General features: G+C 44.1%; 4 non-coding genes across 4 annotated transcripts; all 4 read right to left on the reverse strand.

The window, feature by feature from the left end:
• Positions 1-14,491: 14,491 nt before the first annotated feature.
• Positions 14,492-14,564, reverse strand: trnar-ccu (transfer RNA arginine (anticodon CCU)). The gene has a single exon. It is a non-coding gene; the product is annotated as a tRNA-Arg (tRNA).
• A 2,489-nt stretch (positions 14,565-17,053) lies between these two features.
• Positions 17,054-17,126, reverse strand: trnar-ccu (transfer RNA arginine (anticodon CCU)). The gene has a single exon. It is a non-coding gene; the product is annotated as a tRNA-Arg (tRNA).
• A 442-nt stretch (positions 17,127-17,568) lies between these two features.
• On the reverse strand, positions 17,569-17,641 carry trnar-ccu (transfer RNA arginine (anticodon CCU)). Its single transcript has one exon. It is a non-coding gene; the product is annotated as a tRNA-Arg (tRNA).
• A 1,423-nt stretch (positions 17,642-19,064) lies between these two features.
• trnar-ccu (transfer RNA arginine (anticodon CCU)) lies at positions 19,065-19,137 on the reverse strand. Its single transcript has one exon. It is a non-coding gene; the product is annotated as a tRNA-Arg (tRNA).
• Between the last annotated feature and the right edge of the window lie 214 nt (positions 19,138-19,351).

Consider the following 19,351-nt stretch of genomic DNA (forward strand, 5'->3'; position numbering starts at 1 on the left):
CATCTTTCCCACATTCTCACTGAACACAAGAGCCAGTTCCTTCATGCCCGCACCATGGCCCTACCTCCACCATGCGTCCCTGGAGAGGTGGGATGTTTTGACCAGGCCCTTTACGTCGACTGTTGTTCCCGAACTGTGAAGACGTTTTTAAACGTGTGGCTAACTCTAATCTGGGCTTCCTATTATTGAGGATCAGCAGTGGTTTACATCTTGTGGTGAAGCTTCTGTATTCACTCTGCTGACGTCACTGTAGACTGTGACACACCAACCTCCAGGAGAGAGTGGTGAGGGAGAACAAGTTCTTCAGTCAGCCACCTCAGTTGTTTCACTTGGTCTTCTGGTGTTGCTGCGCTGTCCGCTGAATTCTATCATCTCAGAAAGTTCTGAACTCTTGATTTTGGTTTATACTCCATGCTGGGTTGGTTTTGATTTTCCAACCTAATGGCGGTTTGCTTCACTCATGGAGACTGATCTTTGGATCTCATCTTGACAGCTGCAGATTCCAACTCCTAATAGCACACTTGAACATGAGGTATAGAGTGGAGAACACGCACCTGACCTTAGAACCTGAACTACATCGGGATTCATAGAATCATGAAGATGGTAGCCACCTGTACCTTCAATCTCCGCAACATCTGTGGGCGAGTTTATATCAAAAGTGATGAAGTCAATGTTTGAAAACTGCCTCCCCAGTGGAGGAAAGAAGAGCGGATGTAGTTGCCTTGTAGGAGTTGTACAGAGAGCAGTGATGCGCAGTGACTTCCCTGCATGACAGTCCACAAGCAGAACATACAGGTGATGCTGTGTCTGGGGACTTGGTGGAGGTGTGGCCAAAGTACGGTCACAGAGGTAGCAGGAGTAGGAAAAATAAATTTCAGAATCACAGGCAAATGTGGTAGAAACCACCAGAGAAAGCACAGTTCAAACAGCAGTGGAGGGTGCAGTGGTGCCCAGTCATCATCAGCATCATCACTGTTGCTTGAGAGATGAGGAACGGTGACAACTGTGGATCAAGTAAACACCTGTAAAACTTATGTAATTCACTCTGGCCGGCGCCAGTGTTATCAAGTGGAATGTTTCAAAACTCTGAAATGGAAAAAAAGGAAAATCTGGAAAGGTCACTACAGTCACTAGAGAAAATTGGCTGTGACTTTTGAAATGGACAAAAGCAGTTGGCAGAAAACAAAACTTTGTGTAAGTGGAGGTCATTCACCTGACTGTAAGTTTGCAGACAGTGTCACTCCGACACCAGCAGGACGCTGGAGTTCCCTTCCAAACACAACCAGTCTCTATATCAGCCTTATTAAAGAGGGATGAAGGGCTGCGAGTGGCTCCAGAACAGGCACACACAATGCTGAGTTGATTTTCTCTCTGGTCACTCGACAGTATAAAGTTGGCGAGCCAAGAAACGATAAGCCTTCTAATATTGATTATCAATCACACGCGGCCTGCTCCCGCTCCGAGAGCCGCTCGGCTGGCGGGAAACCCTCCCAGATCCAAGAGCCGCCCATGAAACTGAGCGAAAATGTTATTTCTATTGTGTAATCTGTTGTTTTATGAAACCCATGAAAGTTGTTCTTATTTTTCCAGAGAATTGGTTGCGGAGAGTTCGCCTGACCTTCATCATCACACACTCGACTTGAGCGATGAGGACCACGACTCGGGGCAGATAACATCTTGATTAGAAGCCGCGGTGCTGTGGCGTCCAGCTTCTTGATTAAACTCATCGCAGCCGCCGTTCGGAAAAGTAAATGAGGCACCAAACAGCAGCTGACGCCATTCTCTTCATGCGTCATCCAGCACTTTTCCGATTTGTCATCCGATACGTCGGGATTTCTCTGCTTTGTTTTCAGTGACTTTTATCTGGCGCGAGAGGAGCCAGTGCTGATTTAGAGGACGAGAAAATGCTCCTGAGGTGAGACGCGGCTCCAGGAGGAAAAGCATTAGAAGAGAGTCAGTCACCATCGCTGACTCTTGCTGGACACCCGAAGACATCCGTGTCCCTGTGACCCTGCCGAGGAGCCCAAACCACTTCTTATGCTGTCAACCATCAACTGAAATAAAAAGGAAAAGGCATTTATCCTCACACTGAGACCAAGTTCCCCACCAGGGCTCTTCTATAGGGGGTATCGCAGTTATTACACCTGTCTCTGGTCGGACCAGGGGCCCAGGCCAAATCCAACCACGAAGATGGTTTTTATTGTCAAATTTTCTAAAATGTTTTTTAGGTGTTGAGATATATATGCTTAACCTTTAGTAACTCTTGCGCCGGCTCCCTCTTTGTTTTGTGAGTTTTTTATTTGTTTACTTCCAGTTTGATGCCGCTGCTTAAATTGTTTAGTGTTTGTTTATGATATGATAATAAATGTATATTTTAATATTCGCAAGCAGCCACTGTATGATACACCTTTCTGTGGCAGACAATCTGGGTAAAAATATTTTACCTTATTTGCTGAAAGAAAACCATGCAGGGAGTTAAAAAATATTTTTTGTCATTTAAGTTTTCTGATAAATATAATACAAAAGTACATATAATGTGAAATTCTCAACTAGTTGCTTGAGTCTCATCTCGTCTGGTAAGATGAGCGTTTCATGCACTCCACCAGAGCTGTCGCAGGTCAACACTCCCTCACTGTCACGTTACTGACACCACCAGAGAAAAGACTAGGAAATACAATATTCACTGCTTGAGTTGACGGATATTTAAGTTTATATTTCAAAGCTTTGCGTCAATGTATGGCTCATGTTGTGTGTGATGATGGTCTTGTCTGGTGCTGCACTCACGTTGGGTGCATGCTAAAATGAATATACTGTACAAAAAACAAAAAGAGTCGATGGGAAGGGAACAAGAAGGCAAACACACAATCAAAACTGCCTCACAGCTTCATCTTGTCTGTCTTGCTCCAAGTAAATATCAATGTTTTTCATCTCTTAAACTAAAACAGCTGGTGGAAATCCACTTGATCATAATAAGGTGATGAAACTATTGAATAATCAATTTTGCTTTTATGTGTTTTTATGTTGTTTGCAAAACTCTTGTCTTACACTTAGACATGTCTGACATTCATGAACGTTTGAATGTGCACAGACAGGGGTCCGGAGCTGAGGGAGAGGTGGGGGTCCTGTCAGCACCTCCTGCTGCGCCGTCAGCAGCATCTTTCCTCCAGCTGACGCTTCACACTCAAGTGGCTCGCTGTCAAACTCAGGTTCTCCTCCTGAAAGCAGCCTAGAGATGGGGCTGCTGTAGCAAGCTGTCAGTGCAGACTCAACACAAAGTGAAATAAATTCAGTTCCAAGTCAAAGGCACATTTGAAAGACGGTAGCATGAGTGTGACTGCGTGAGCTGCTGCACCTCCAAAGATAAGACACGACATAATGCTAAACGTTTTAAATAATCCTGTCTACTAAAAGATGACTTGCCTTTTAACTTGATGGTCGACCTCTTAAGTAAATATTAAACACAATGAATTTTCACAAGAAGAAATTTTCATCAACAACAAAAAAAAAACCTTCAGAGAGAAATCCACCTTCACTCTCCTGTCCATCACCCCTGGCCTCTCCTGTTCCAGCTGTGAAGTCGGCAGACTCTTGAACAGGTCCCCACCATGCAGCTCACTGAGAATTAAACAAATGACGCACTTGATGGGGAGCAAATGTGACATTTGTTTGCCTCTAATCAGCTTTTATTCTCCGACACGAAGGCCACATCTCTTGCGAGCCTGGACGGGACAAGTGCCTGCTGGACGCGCCGCTGCGCCACATGCTCACAATTAACGCTGCGGTTTTGGGAAGCCGTTCCCACCTGGGAGTTGGTGTGAGGCAAAGTGGGAAGTGTAAGGACGCTGAGCTCCAACGCAGCAGAGGACACACACACCTGCTCTGCGAGGACACCACTGGGGAATGGCCTTTTTCAGCGTGGCCGCACAGATCTGACATGGACTGGCCCAATAGTAGTGCTGTGTAACATGGATAACCACGCAGGAACACAACACTCCACATCTCTAACCGGTCTCTCAGGCCAGGGCCTCTCACACTGAGGTCTCTCAGCGGTCTGCAAACTTTAGGTTGAGGGTCTACACTTTCTTTCAATCATTTATTAAAAAAGTCCAACCTAATCCCACTTGAGTTCACCTGTACTGCAACCTCACGAGCATCTGACACCAACAACCATCTGGATCAGAAGCACCATCATTTTCAACATGTGTACATGAATACTTTAACATGAATACTGAAATGAATCTCTTCCAATACCATTCCACAAGCTTTAAGAAAATATTTTTGACACCTTTTTTGGTTTGTTTTCTGCTACATTTAAGACTGAGAACCCACATTAACCATTAACAAAGTAATTACTATATAATTCACAGTTAATAATCGGTAATTATGGAGTTGTTCACGGCAAACTTTCAGTGACCTTCCACGGTGAAATATCGTCAGGCTTCACAACATGCTAACCAGTAGTTTACAATGATTATTTGCTGCTAATACCCATATGTATATACAATATATTTATGAATTATGTTTCTTTTGTTTTTTCATTTTTGGCAAGTCACCCTGGCACATGCACCAGGTGGTGCCCATTTTTTGCCCTAGCATGAGAAAGGTGCCCTTTTTGCTTGTTAAAAAAAAATGGGACTCTGTCAACAAAAAAAAGATCAAAGCGCTACTCACTGGACGCAAGCAACCAATCTTGTGTTCTTCCTCTGACAACTGGGTGACAATACATTTTGGTGCCATGAATACAATCGTTGATTTCTAAGCAGATTTTCCATCCTGTCCTTGTTTTTACTTGCACAGTCACACGAATGGGGAAGTCTTTAAAATGTTTGTCAATCCAAATCGATCGAATGAGCCCAATAATAATAATACAAAATGTTTTATGAATAATTTTCACGAGGGATGCCCTTTTTTCTGTCTTGGGCACCTGCTCCCCAAAATACTTGTCCCACTGCCTGATTCTGACTAAGGCCATAAATAGTTCTGCTTGAGCTGGATGAAGTTTCCCGAAATCCCAATTTATGAAGCCCTCAAGTGAGGTCATAAAACTGTGCTCCACAAAAGCGGTCGCACAAATCCAGAATACCAGGATGTAAATCTTGTAAAACACACATCTTCATGCAAACAAGCACACAACCATTCCTAACCATCCGTGCGTCCCACGTGGAGCGTGAAGAGCCAAAACGGGAGATTAACGTTGTTCATGGTTCCTGTTCAGTGATGCGCGGCTTGTTTGTTTGTGCGCGAGGCTGATAAACATCTTGGTTTCCGAGGCCTCTGGGATCCGTCTTGGCTGTCGTGCCGTTCTCACAGTGCAAACAGATCTTTGATCGGCGCTGCGACTGAGTCATTAGGGTCACGGCACATTGACGCGAAAGTTCCGAGCAGAAGTTAGCCGCGACCACAGATGGGGAGACAGATATCCTCGCGCACTCCTACCTTCACCATTAGAGTGATTTCATCCCCAGCGCACCCCTCATCAGAGGATGCATCAGTTAAGTGCATGAAGACGGAAATACCTCCGCTGATTACCGGCGAGTCCTGGAGGAACATACATAGACTCATAAACAAAGCCAGGACGAGTATGTAGCGAGTCACCCTGAAATGTCTTCATTCCGGCGTCCACTTTCTACAGTTCCTGATGGGACTGCTGGAGTCTGTCCCAGCTACCTGGGGCAGTTTGACAGATCTGAACATGGTAGAAGTTGAGATTCCTTATTCGTACTAGTATTACACACAGAATCCATAATAGTAGGGTTAAGCAGCACCAGAAATAAGTAAGGAAAAAGAAAACGCTGCGTCATGACTCGTATCACTATTTATTGCGAGAGTTCTTATGGAGGAGTGTTGACTGCAAAAGTGACCACGAGGCGCTCGCTGAAAACAAAGCTTTTCTTCTGCGTCGTTCATGCGTCTGGTAAAAGCATCAGGGTTGTTAACTGGACCATAAGCAAACACCCCTGTGGGTCCCACCCCTCTTCTTCTGGGGGATTCACAGGAGCTCAGAGGCGGACGACAGTTTTCCACCCCGGGTGCATTTTTGCCACAACCCCACAGATGGTTTTCAGATTGCATGAGTTAATATTTGTGAGCGGTGCAGCAGCGTCGCCTCTTTGGAAGCTCGGAATGGATTATTTTGCACACTTGAAAAGTCCTGCATACGTAGCATTGTTGCATTCATCTGTGCAAGTATCGAGATCAATTTTGTTTTGTTGATCAATTTCTGTTATATATAAAAGACAAGATATGTATATGCATGTATGCTGGTGTGATCAAAAGCAGAAATTAAAAATAAAGATATATTTATGATCAAGAAATACAGGAAAAATAGCTAATGAAAGAAAAAAACTTTTTGTTACACTTTAAGAACACATTTCTATTAATTTATTTATTTTCATTAATTTATTTTGACTCCTCGTTTTCGTTCTTTTTTCACGTTCATTATTCATTAATTCAGGTGTTGCTTGAGAAGAATACTTTGACGTAGACATAAATGTTCACAACATTTTTTTACATCATGCCACTGAAGCTGGATGCTAATGTACGAGTTAGCATCAGAAAACAATCGAGAATCATGTGTAATTGAAAGGCGCCTTTAAGACATGCCTGAAGACTGTCAAGCCTGTCAGTGCTTTTGCAGACGCACACGTGTCATTCAGAAGTGTGCTGAACACATCACTCCTCATATGGTCATATCCTGAAATTAAGTTAGTCCTGTGTTTGAATCAGGGGCTGTAATCTCCTCCCCAGCCTGCGTGATGCTGTTTGGCCGAGCAGGAAGCATGAATGGACTCACGCACACAGGAGGGCACATCTCCAAACATCCACGCGTGAAAGATCATAAACAAACAAGACGAGTCCTCCAACGGGCAGACGAAGGTCTCACCACACAAGAGGGCGTCTGAGGTCACAGCTGAGACATGGACACATCCTAAAGACCAGCTGCTATTTCAGTTCAAGCTTTGTCTCCCGGCCTGTTGTCCTGCTTCATGACCCTCAACCTTCTGTCTGTAACAAAACTTGAATGTGTAGAAGCAGCAAAAGCTTGTGGATGGAGTGGAGGCTGCTTTAGGTGGCAGTGAATAGGAACCTTGTGATGAAGAACCTTCACACACTGGACGCTCCTGGAGAGGAGGTCAGACCCGCAGTCCTGGCTCCAGGATGAATGGAGGATAGAGCACAGAGGTCACGGAGGGGAGCACCAGTTGAGACAACAGCAAGATTGTCTTCAGGGAGCGTCTTCTGGCTGATCATCTGGTAATCCAGCCAGGTCCTCTGTGGTTGACAGATATCAACCCAACTGATCCTGCCAGGCACCAGGGAGGCTCCCGTCTCAGCTCAGCGGTAACTTCCAGGCCATGTCACATGTGACAGAGCTTCAGAACAGTATTGCAGCCATCACAAAACTCATATCTGTGGAGCTTCTTTCTGGCCTCGGAGTCAGTATTCTATTATTGTTTCTTAGGATGGATCTAGAGTTTAGATCTAGATCTAAATCGGGAGGCTTTGCCGATGTTATGATGGATGTTAGGTGGTTTGAAATACAGGTTACTTACCCTACTTTATATTTTGGCCTCTTGCCGGGGGGTGGAGAAAAGGATGTTGTTAACACTTGACACTGCAGTTGTTACTTTTCAATTTAAGAAATTAAAACTTAGCTGCCGTATGAAATAAAATAAATGTGTTAATACATGCTTTCCCAAAAGAGAAATTATGACTGAAATGTGTGATTTCAAAATGAAACTGAAACTCAACTGTATCACAGGTATTTATTAAATATATTAATATATACTAGAAAGGCAATGGAACGTGGTATACAGTACTTTATACCTCTCAATTCAATCCACACTGTGAATGTTTATACTCCATATTATTGCCCTACTGAGATTTGGGCTTCCTTATGGTCAAAGTGCAATGAGGAATGGGACAGCAGGTGGCAGTAGTGTAATGGCGCTTCAATAACACACAGGAGACATTGGGAAAGACTTCTAAACAATAGTAAATTTGCCACCATAGTCACATTAAAGTTGCTTTATTATCTAAATGTTAAATCTAAAAGTCCAGCTTCTGTGTGTTTAAACCAGAGTTTGTGACTAAACTGAACAAAGTCAGATCACTTAGCCATCTCCGAATAGGCCTGAAGATTTCAGTAAACTGCATTTGTCTGCTTCAGAAATGCTGTCACAAACAAACATAGAGCTAATACCTAACCCCCACTACTTCATGAATGCAACAGGAAATTATAGTAACAAAGCCTTTTCAGGGACCCCCTTAGCCAGCCAAACATGAATGGATCAAGCAAGGATAAAATATGAAACATGATGGTGAAAAAGAAAGAATAGTTTTTAAATCATAATATTAACAATAGACATAGGTTATAGATCATTTACAACTCGGTTCTTGTCTGTATCTTGAAGTAACGTGGGGTGAAAATAAAAAATATGTGCAGTTTTAAGAGCAAGATAGAATGGTAATGTGGTTTTGTGCTCCTTCCAACACTGCCAGGGTCAGTGTCACTTGCGTCCATTGGTCCCCCTCTCAAAGGGCAGTGTGAGCCACTTTGGTTGTGGTACGTGGTGTTTTTTCTGTACTGTCATTTCTTTTTTTATCTAACTTTACAAGACAGATGATGGTTGAAGCCCCCTGGAGAAGGCAAGAAATCCCACAAATGAAAACAAGGCATGGCTGTTGAATGAAAACAATTTTATGAAGCAAATAGGTAGAAGGCTGGCTACACTGAAGCACGTTCAGTTTTATTCATGGAACTGAACTGGTGAACTGAGTGGTCGTGTAGGTGCAGGCGCTGACTCGAACACAGAACAAGAGTTTTTTTGAATCATCTAAGTGCTATGTGTTCAAAAAAAGCTGCTCCAGGTGAACTTGAGCGTCCAGACTGACCAGCATCTTATCACAGCGGATGCTTGGCATTTGCTGACACAACAAGAGTTCCACGCTCTCTGTGATGTTGGGAACAGATATTTGACCTGGTCTTGATCTGTCGCAACTCTCACGCATTTTTAATCAAGGTCTGGCTACAAGACCAAACAGAGCAAAGTCACACATTGCGGCTCACACCAAAAGCTTCCGCATCTGAAAACAATTAAACGTCTGCTTTCCGTGAGAGGCAGATTTGCCAGTTGACAGTTGTGGAGGGCGAACGCACCACTCCGAACGCCCCTACTTCCTGCCCCACAGCCAACACCAGATCAGGCGACACACATTAGCAGGCAGGCCTGCACTAGTGTAAATGCCAAACCAAAGAAAACAGTGTTGAAATTAAAAGATACAGTGGAAATATTCAAATCCCTGCAGATAGGAGAGGCGCATTCCTGGCTGGCATGCAAGGCTTCCTGTGGCGTCACCCCAAATACCTCACTTTCTATCCACATCTGATACAGCAAGCTCTTTCCTGGCAGCAGCGCTGGGTGACTCAAGGCTTTTAAAAAGGGACATTTAGTTGGCATTGTTCCTTAGTAGGGTCCTGTGATAGTTTCAGCCTGAAACGTTCCGCTTTTGAGTGGCAGGTAAGTAATATAATATAGGATCGATAATACATCACACAAGTTATGTCCCTATGACTATGTACAGATTTCAGTTTAGAGTCAAAGCTGATGATTTGTTGTATTTTCTTGTGACTGGCGTCCCTCAAGGATCAGCACTTGGACCATTGTAAGATTTTGTTTTTTTGTTTTATTAACAAACCTGTATTTTGGTACTGTAACTTTGGTGACCTGACCTTTTTGAGACTAGTCTAGTGAACTGATCATCTTGGTAAATATTGTTTCACTACTTCAGAGGCGCAGGTTACTTTGTGAAAACCTACATTTGAGCATCACTTTGTGACAGACCAAAGTGTCTGGTTCGGAGTTTAAGTTGCTCGATCAGGACTCCATTTAAGGATATAAAAAGTCCCCTCTCAACAACAGCTCTAATGGCTATCATTCCCATCAGTAACCTGAAATGACAGCGAGACAAACTCATTTCCTGAAGCCGGAGTAATCAATGCTAACGCTCACACGTGGCATAAACACACACACTCGCACACAGAACTCCAGCAACATGAGCGTGTGGATGGGATCGAAAGGCTTAAACTGTAGGTGTTGCCGTTTTCAAAGTGCTTCAACTTCTGCCAACAACCCAAATCCCACTTCATCCTTGGATTGGCCTAATCTTGGAACGGCTCACGCAGACAATAGCGAACAACACTGACTCAAAACGCCGGGGCGGATGAGAGAGGGAATAAAGACCGGAAAACTGAGGTTTTATAAGAAACAGATTGCTAAACATAAACACCAATCAGTTGACAGGAGCAGAAACAGGAAATTAGATTCCCAGGAGCTGGAAAAAAGCATTCATGAGAGAAAAATGAGCATCAATGATTCCTTGTGTTTTGGCATTTGGTGGAAGAAGGTGGTGGTGGTGTGTGATAGTGGAGGGGTGAGGGGTAAGACAAACTAATACAGAGACAGAAAGCAAAGAGAAGGGCAGGTTTACACCTGTAAGACACATGTGACTGATCTACAGCGGAATATATTACTGTCTTAACTCAGGAAACCACAGAATAGACAGGTCTGAGTAACGTGAGTGAGAAAGTCTCCTCCTCCTCTATGTTCTTCCTTACCTCTGTAGTTTGTAGTTGTCACCTTGATGCCTAGCTCATCTATCACCAGTTTACCCAACAACGTCGACGACTCACCACCCCGAGAGAATCTAATGGACTGTACTGGCTCACATCCGCCGAGAATCCCAGCCAAATGTAACTGCTAACTGCTCAGAGTTTTGTTTAGTGCCAAAGGTTCTCTTGAGGAAAATAAACATTAAAAATAGATCTGTTTAAACAAGCGTATGGGACCCTTGAGAGACGGTCTTTACAGAGGAAAGCGCCGAAGCTTCTCCTCTGAAGCCAAAAATACAAACAGCGACTATAACTAGATGCGGTCTGATGATGTAATAACCAAGTCTTTCGAGCTATCCAGCAAGGAGCTGTCAGGAGAGAGTCATATTCGCAGCATCCCCCAAATCAGCATCTCAGTTTCACAGAGGTGTTTTTCAGTGTCATGTTTAAAGGGGGCCGAGTGGGGCAGTCTTTTCCAGAATGTTGTCAACATTGCGAGCCAACACATCCTCTCTCCCACAGCGACGAAAGGCAACTGTTTCATTCATTCTTCGCTCATCGCTATTAACAGTCAAATCGAAGCGTTAAATTCAGTTTTTGAAATGAGTAATAGTCATTCTAAAAGTATGCTGTATCCCACACAGTAATAAGTAATGGATATGGGCAAAAACATCCCAATCAAAACTTTAAAAAAAAAGTTCCTCTATATCCTGTTTACATGCTTCAAATGAAATGATAGAACACAACATATTTAAAGCATATACAGTCATGGTGTGTTTACCTTGTTTCTTCTTTCCTCCTGTGTTGTGATATTTTTGAAACACGATATAAGTCAAATTTAAGCTACTCTTCTCCCATAGTGTCTCAGTGTTTTGGGTTGTGTAGTGGGAATGATACTTTCCCGATACCAAGACTCAGTGTCAGTTTTCAAGGTGGATAACATACTATCATATTCTCCGTTTGCTGGAAAGAGAATATTTTTGCTAGTAGTTTGCAAACATGAACTCGTACAATAAATACACAGTTTAGCAGCAAGGTATATATATATATATATATATATATACTATGGAGAGAAACAGTAGTGAGGCACCACTTAGCAAAAAGTATCGCAAGTTATTTTTATTATACTTTGGATGATATTCTAGTAGTCTACCAGAAGATATAATAATTTTAAAGTTTTTCAGACTAAAGTACACTTTGTAGTATTCAGCAAGTATGCAAGACGTAGTCTGTACTGCCATTGTACTTGGTATGGTATATAACCATGCACACCACCCAAAGTTATGTATACATACATAGTTGGGCATAATATTCCTACTTGTACATCGCCAACAGGCGTACGTAACAACATATATAACACAATCATGACGTAATTCAATGTGTATATAAAGTATATTTCAGTGAGCTACTCAAGATACTCAGTATACTTGAATGAACTTCTTTGTGCTAAGGGACAACATTGTAAAAAAGAGGCATGGATTTCACCGGAGGTAAAACTCTTTTTCTCTTATGTTGCAACGTGTATTGATGAATAATGGGTCATGAATCGCTGTCAGGCGCGTCAGGATTGTAAGAATCAAATTCCCTGCCAGAATATTTTGTGGCTTTCTGTTTAAAGGTTTTGGATCTGAGCAAACTGTCAGAGGATTTCCTGCTGAGTCACCTGAATAATTGGAGCCGCCCGCGACCTCCTGATGAATCAGTGCATTAACAAAGCCACGGTCATAAATGTCGCCCTGAAGAATTCCGCTGGACCCGAGGATATTACTGGCTCCACATCAGTCGCTAGACAATTTGGCAGCAGTGATCGCGGCCAGAACCGGAGTTGAGAGCGGTTCTCGGAGGAAACCACAAGAAGACGAAAAAATGATGTTTGAGTCATTTTAAATCAAGTTGAGTACAGGGTTCCCATTCAGAGCGCCAGGCCAACAAATTTACAAAGTTTAATAATAAGTTGTTATTTCCACGAGCGTGTCCTGGTGAAATGAAGATTGACAGCATTTAGTGTGGGATGCAGGGAGGACGTATCAGATGTTCTCCTCCAAAAAAGGTCAGACAAGTCTATTTAAGATAAAATACGAGCCGCTACCTACGAGAGAGCTGGAGTCTGACCTGCTCCTTCTGGGGGTCTGACCTAAATACTGCCCCCTCACTGGCAGGAGGAAGTGCGGCCTTACAGCCGGGACTCTCCGAGGGGGACGCGGGAGTCGCAGTGAAAAATAATTCCTCTTCCAAACGGGTCTCAGGGGGCCCAGTCGGGCCTGAAGCGGTGGCGGACCAGCCACGCAGGAGGAATTTAAACGTCGGAGGGAAATGTCAAAGACAGACACGATGACCCGTCTACCTGATACCTGATCAACCCGACAAATTCCACATCCTGGGTGACGCATGAGTCAAAGACCAGACTCTGACTCACTAATGTTTGCAGCAGAGATGCAGAGACAATTCGATTTGAAAACCTCCTTTCCCTAAGATCTTACGTAACTAGCTTGAGAATATGCCTGCCATGACTGACAGCGTTAAAGTGGGGAGGTTTCTATTTTGCAGGGCTTGAACTCATATCTGTGATGTACTCTTCAAATATGATGGTGAATATGGGAATCATTAAACCTGCTGCAGAGACTTTATCTTCATCTTCTCGCATAAAGTCACGTTTCTTATCGCAATAAATGTTCAGTATCTTATGAAACATCTGACTCTTGTGGTGTGTTTGGAATCATCCATGAAGCCACTGTCATGACCCTTTTATTTAATGGTGAAGCTAATTTATCAGCTAAACTGGAATAATAAATACAGATGACCAGAAACAGAAGCCTCATGAAACCATAGGATGAAGCGACCATGATGAGAAGATGACCCATGTAATGGAAAATAATTTAACTGCAGAACCATGGCACAGTGTCAGCGTGTGGCTCTGTTTTACTCCGCAAATAAAAATGGCAAAAATAGAGGGTTTGGTGAAATTGATTGAACACAGTAAATAACACAGTAAATAAGGAAAAAAAGGTGCACAACACCCCATGCCAACCTTTGAATTGTATCTTGTCTTTTTTTTTTCCATCTTTATTTAATTTCTCCACACTTTGAAACAAGGTGGCGGGCAACACTGTTTTTTTTTTTATTTAAATATGTTTCAGAATATAAAGACATATTTCCTTCTTTATGTATACTCAACTCCAAAAGCATTTCTATTCATAGTTTTAATTTACTACATGATGAGCGAAGGTGTCACAAGGACACACTAATCCTTCTGCGCTTGGACATGAAAACCTGGGTTACTCTGTTAGGGCCCCTTATGTAGCCTCCATATCTCAAGACATGGTTCATGGGCCAAGCTACGTCACCGGTGCTGAGCAATAGCCTCCTCTTTCTGGTTATTGAAATGATTCCTCCTTCATATTTGCATGTAAAGTAGGTGACATTATTCCCAATAACTAGTGTGATGTAATGATGTTGTTAGCGTGTGCGACTCCTGCAGTCTTGTTGGCCCCCTGATCCTGGTGCTGGTTCCCTGTGGAACAGTCCTGAGAACTTAGGTTACCATCATGTTGTCATTTTTAGACAACCAGCGTCTTATTTACAGCTGTTTACCTCTCACAAATGGACACAGATGAGGACGTTTTTTTATCATTTACTAAAGAGAAAACACAAATAAACACTAAGCAACTGATAGATCATGTATGGGATGAATGCAATAACCTGTTTTGACGTTAGATGAGGTGATGGCGCGCAAGGTTTAGAGAGATGAGAAGTGTTTTTTGAATTAGTTGTTCAAATCCAGACATTACACAGCAGACAGTGCCATCTGGTGGCCGATGAAAATCAGGACACGGTGTCATGAAACCTCAACAGTGGGACACCTACTACTTAAAAGACAGTCACCCCAGATGGGAGTCGAACCCACAATCCCTGGCTTAGGAGGCCAGTGCCTTATCCATTAGGCCACTGGGGCTGTGGCACGGTAGACTAGGTCATGTGCTCAACACTTTACAATATGACTCTTCAAAGGCAAGAAATTGTTTTTCAAACATCCTCCATGAGATGAACCTGAATTCTCTCTAACCGAACGCATTGCAAATATGTACACGCATCTTTCATGTCTTATTTGCAGCAGTTTACCTCACACACCAAAGAACACAGAGGAGGAGCCTTCACCTTCTTCTGCCGCTTATCCGGGGTGGGGTCGCGGAGGCAGCATTCGGAGCAGGGAAGCCCAAACTTCCCGGTCCGCACAAACCTCCTCCAGCTCTTTCTGGGGGATCCCGAGGCGTTCCCAGGCCAGACCGGAGACATAATCTCTCCAGCGAGTCCTGGGTCTTCCCCGGGGTCTCCTCCTGGTAGGACATGCCCGGAACACCTCCACAGGGAGGCGTCCAGGGGGCATCCGGATCAGATGCCCGAGCCACCTCAGCTGGTTCCTCTCGATGTGGAGCAGAGGAGGAGCATTTAGTGAAAATGCGTTACAAATAAACACGAAAAAACTCAGTGACTGACTGATCAGTTTTGGGACGAAGGTAATAAAATGTTTTAGGATGATGTCAGCTATTTGTCACATGACCTGAGAGTGAAGAAAAGCTGCGCATCAAAGACTTTCCTATTTAAAAGGACAAAGAAAGTCAGCGCTCAGTGGAGGAGCTGAGCAGCAGATGAGTTTGTGGGAAGGTTATTTGCTATGATCATAGTTATTATTATGATGTGGAGGAAACCATCATGCCTCATGTCCGACTTCCGTGTGTAAAGACCTCACAATGGTGGTCAGGTTTGATGCGGAGCGGTTGAATTTAGAGCGGTGTGTTTTGGTCAGGGGTTCACTCCACTCAACGACTTTGGCAGATGCCATCAGTGTCCTGCTCTCTCCCGTTAACTCAGTGTGACACTTGAGGCCTGGCAGCTTTCTCGATTTCCGCCTCCTTACTTTCCATACCTGCATTATTTTGTGGGAGAAGATGATGATTGGAATTTCCAGTCATTCCAGCATCTTTATAAGATACACAGTTGAGAGGGGGAAGGTGATCGAAAGTGCAAATGTGACCTTGAAGTTTGGTTTCTGTGACCGTCAGACAGGCTGCTTTTGGTTCCTAAGTGTGAATCACTGACTCAGAATTGAGCTTTGTGTGCGCATGTTGCGCTTTATCTGTTTGCTCAAGTCAAGAAATGACGATATCAATGGGATTTCCCTTCACTCATGGGGAGAAAACAACGGAAGGTGTTGGTGTCTTCCTGCCACTTCAGCGGTCGAATTCATCATTTCATGTTGTTGAAAGGTCAAGACTTTGAAACGGTGGAGATATCAAGCTGAGGTTGGAGTGGACAAATGTGGTTGTTATTATCTGTTAAGCCTGGTGTGTTTACGGCCCCATTTTAATGACGTGTAGCCACCGCTTCCACGGTCAACTCTCCAGCGACACTGGCTGGGCCGCGCTCTGGAAGGTCTTCATTAGACAAAGAGTATCAGCTTCTCTCTCTCCAAGGCCGATGTGTCATCTTTTTCCTTCTGTCTGTTTATTTTTCCCTGTCTGGAGATGTCAGGGCAGCGCGTGCGCTTCCTCCTCCGTGGCTGTGCGCCGATGACATAAAGGAGGGACACGCTGTGTATTATTGTAGGCCGTGTTGTGCTCCAGCTGTCATGGATGACCTTAACCCAGACTTTCCTCTGGACTCTGTTCCTCCGTTTTTTTTTTTCATACGCTCATTCTGTGAGGTCCTTGGCTGCCATGTGAAAAACTGATAGTTTCAGAACAAATTGGGGGTTCACTGCGTTGGGTTTTACACATCAGCGGTGGGTTTTTTTTGGCCACCCAAGTACTGCTGCGGCCCTCGCTGAGGTCATTATGATGAGTCTCATTCAGAATTGGAACATTACAGTCAAACTTGTTTCCTACTGTCAGGTCTGTAACGTTGGTGACATCATTGTTAAACAGCTAAAACAGAAGGCTGACATCAAAGTATTTACCTTCTGACTGATGGATTGTGGTCTAGCAAGCATCTATTTCCCTGCTACTTCACAGCAGACCTGAGTGGGACCGAGGCTCATAATCCGTGGTTTCAGAGTTCATTGACTTATCCGCTAGGGCTGGATTTCATGTACCTACCTGTACCACTCTTGGATGGAACTCAAAGTGCCTTATCCTTTGGCCCACTGGGGCGACGGGCTGAGCCTTCATACAGGTGGTCAGTGATTCCACCACAGGGAGGATGTTTTTACGACAGGCTAAAGAGTAACATCAAGGTGTGCTGAGTCGGAAAACAGCTTCTTTGAACGGAAATGTCTTTTATACAGATGTGCGTTTAGCAAGCCTTGATCGATAGCACTGTCACTATTGAGCGATACAGGACTTCCCTCACGAGAAATTATCTTTCTGAAGAAACAGTAGTGCCACAGGTCCCATGGATAGGACATCATCTGACCTACGGTGAAGGACACTCCTCACAAAAGCAGCACACCCCAGATGGGACTCGAACCCACAATCCCTGGCTTAGGAGGCCAGTGCCTTATCCATTAGGCCACTGGGGCATTGACGTATGCTCTCATGTGCTCAGGGAATAGCTGTTCAGCAATTTCCCCACCACAATAGTGAGTGCTTTTGCTCCAGAGCAAGGACTCAAACCAACAATTCCAAGCTTGTGATTTAGGGCACGATCACACTGGGATATACATGCTGTCGTTTAGCTTCTACTTGCAGCGTGACAGCAAGCTGCTGCTGAGCTAAATAAACCAAATATGAGGTATCAAGAAACAGCATTGCAGGGTTGACGATAGAGTGAGTTAATTTTCAGAGGCGCTCTCGATTTAGAAACGATGCAAGGTTTCATTGAAGTCAGTTAGATCCATTATACAGTGCCATCTGGTGGCCTCTGATAATCTGGACACTGTTTCATGACACCTCAACGATGCATCACCACCCAAAGAGTCAGGATGCGTGCCTGGGCCACATCTGCACTATTAAAATTCCAGACACCCCAGATGGGAGTCGAACCCACAATCCCTGGCTTAGGAGGCCAGTGCCTTGTCCATTAGGCCACTGGGGCTTCTGCTCGAGTGCAAGACAAAAAATTACACTTCAAATTAAGCAACGAAATTTGTGCTTTTCAAACTTACCCCATGTGGTGAACTTGAATTCTCTCTAAGTGAACGCATTGCAAATATATGTTTATGCTTTAAAGATGCATAGGGTTTTGGCAGTCATCTCATCAGTTTGAAAAAAGTGACTCACTCATGGTGTCAACCTGAACAAAGTGTCTGATCTCATTTCCTACATCCTTAACGGACAAATTGTTTCCTACTGTCTGGCGTCATTTACCATTGATGACATCATTGTTTAATATCTAGAACAGAAGGAGGCCAGTGAGCCACTAAGACCAGATTCTCCTCCATGTACATCAATCCTCACTGAGCAATGAGCCCACCACACTTGTGCTATAGCTCTCTCTGGAGGGCAGCGTCTCTACATTAGGTCACTTGGCTGCTGGCACAGGACATAGTCATGATTCTTCACACAACATAAAGGTCCACTTGTGAGGGACAGAGGACAAACAATGCTGTCTTCAGCAGACTTACACGTTTCTGAAGTCAGTACAATATGTAGAGGAGATCAGCGCTTTGTCTGGTTTCTTGGTGTAACAAGAATGAGCTAAGCGTTGTCGGAGTCAGGTTGAACAATCCTGAATGCACGGACTGACAAGCAGGGTTCTGGAAAACCACCAAATACCTACCAAAAGGTTGGCACCAAAATACTAGTGATGGGTAGATGAGGTTTCATGAAACACTGTCCTAAATTTCAGAGGCCAACAGATGGCACTGGTTGCTGAGCGACGTCTCTCCAGAAGTGAAGAGGTGCCCGGTGCGTGTCCAGCTCTGAATGTGCGCTTCTGTGCAGTTTGGCTGTGACAAAGTCATAAACCAAGTAACGCTCTGTCCCAGACTCGCCTCATCCCTGTCCCAGCTCCAGCCCACAACAGGACATCAAACCCTGGAGTGAGCTCCAGCCTCGGAGGTGTGGAGAGCGAGCACCTCCCCTGTGACACTCTACCACGGTCCAGTGCGGAGACAGGAAAGGTTTTACACCTCAATATGAAGAAAAAACAGTCAGTAAATGTAGCTAACAGGACACGTCTGCATACAGAGGCTGCGTTATACACAATAACAAAGCGCGTCATGGGTCAGCTGCTCGGCCCGCACGTTATGTTTTTTGCGGCTTTTTCGGGGGTTGGATTTTCGTTCGAAATCAGAAGCAAAAAAATCTCTCAATTTTTGTTCGCAGTGCGAGACGTTCAAAAACTGAGCACCGTAATTCCATGAAATCTCAGTAAGAGCGACATGTAGAGGTCTGTGAAAATTGGGACACAGTTTCATCAACTTCATGATGCTGTGTCTTGTTACCTCATCAATTTATCAGAACAAAGGGGTTGGGGTTTGCACGATGGGCACAACTGCTGCATTTAATCGCTCACACACCCCAGATGGGAGTCGAACCCACAATCCCTGGCTTAGGAGGCCAGTGCCTTATCCATTAGGCCACTGGGGCTACAGTGGATGAGGAAAAAAAAAGCCAAAAACTTCCAATCTAAGACCTTGCTAAGACAAAGTAATATAAAAATACAGTTCACAAAGGGTGGTCCCTCTCAGTTATCAGCAGGTGACTTTATAAATACAACAGGTACAAAGCAGTATTGATCCATTGTTCTTCGGTTCACTGACTGCTTTAAATTCTCAGCCTCAGCATCTTTCTCTCAACGCTC

This window comes from Synchiropus splendidus, chromosome 10 (genome assembly GCF_027744825.2).
Source record: "Synchiropus splendidus isolate RoL2022-P1 chromosome 10, RoL_Sspl_1.0, whole genome shotgun sequence".
Classification (NCBI taxonomy): domain Eukaryota; kingdom Metazoa; phylum Chordata; class Actinopteri; order Syngnathiformes; family Callionymidae; genus Synchiropus; species Synchiropus splendidus.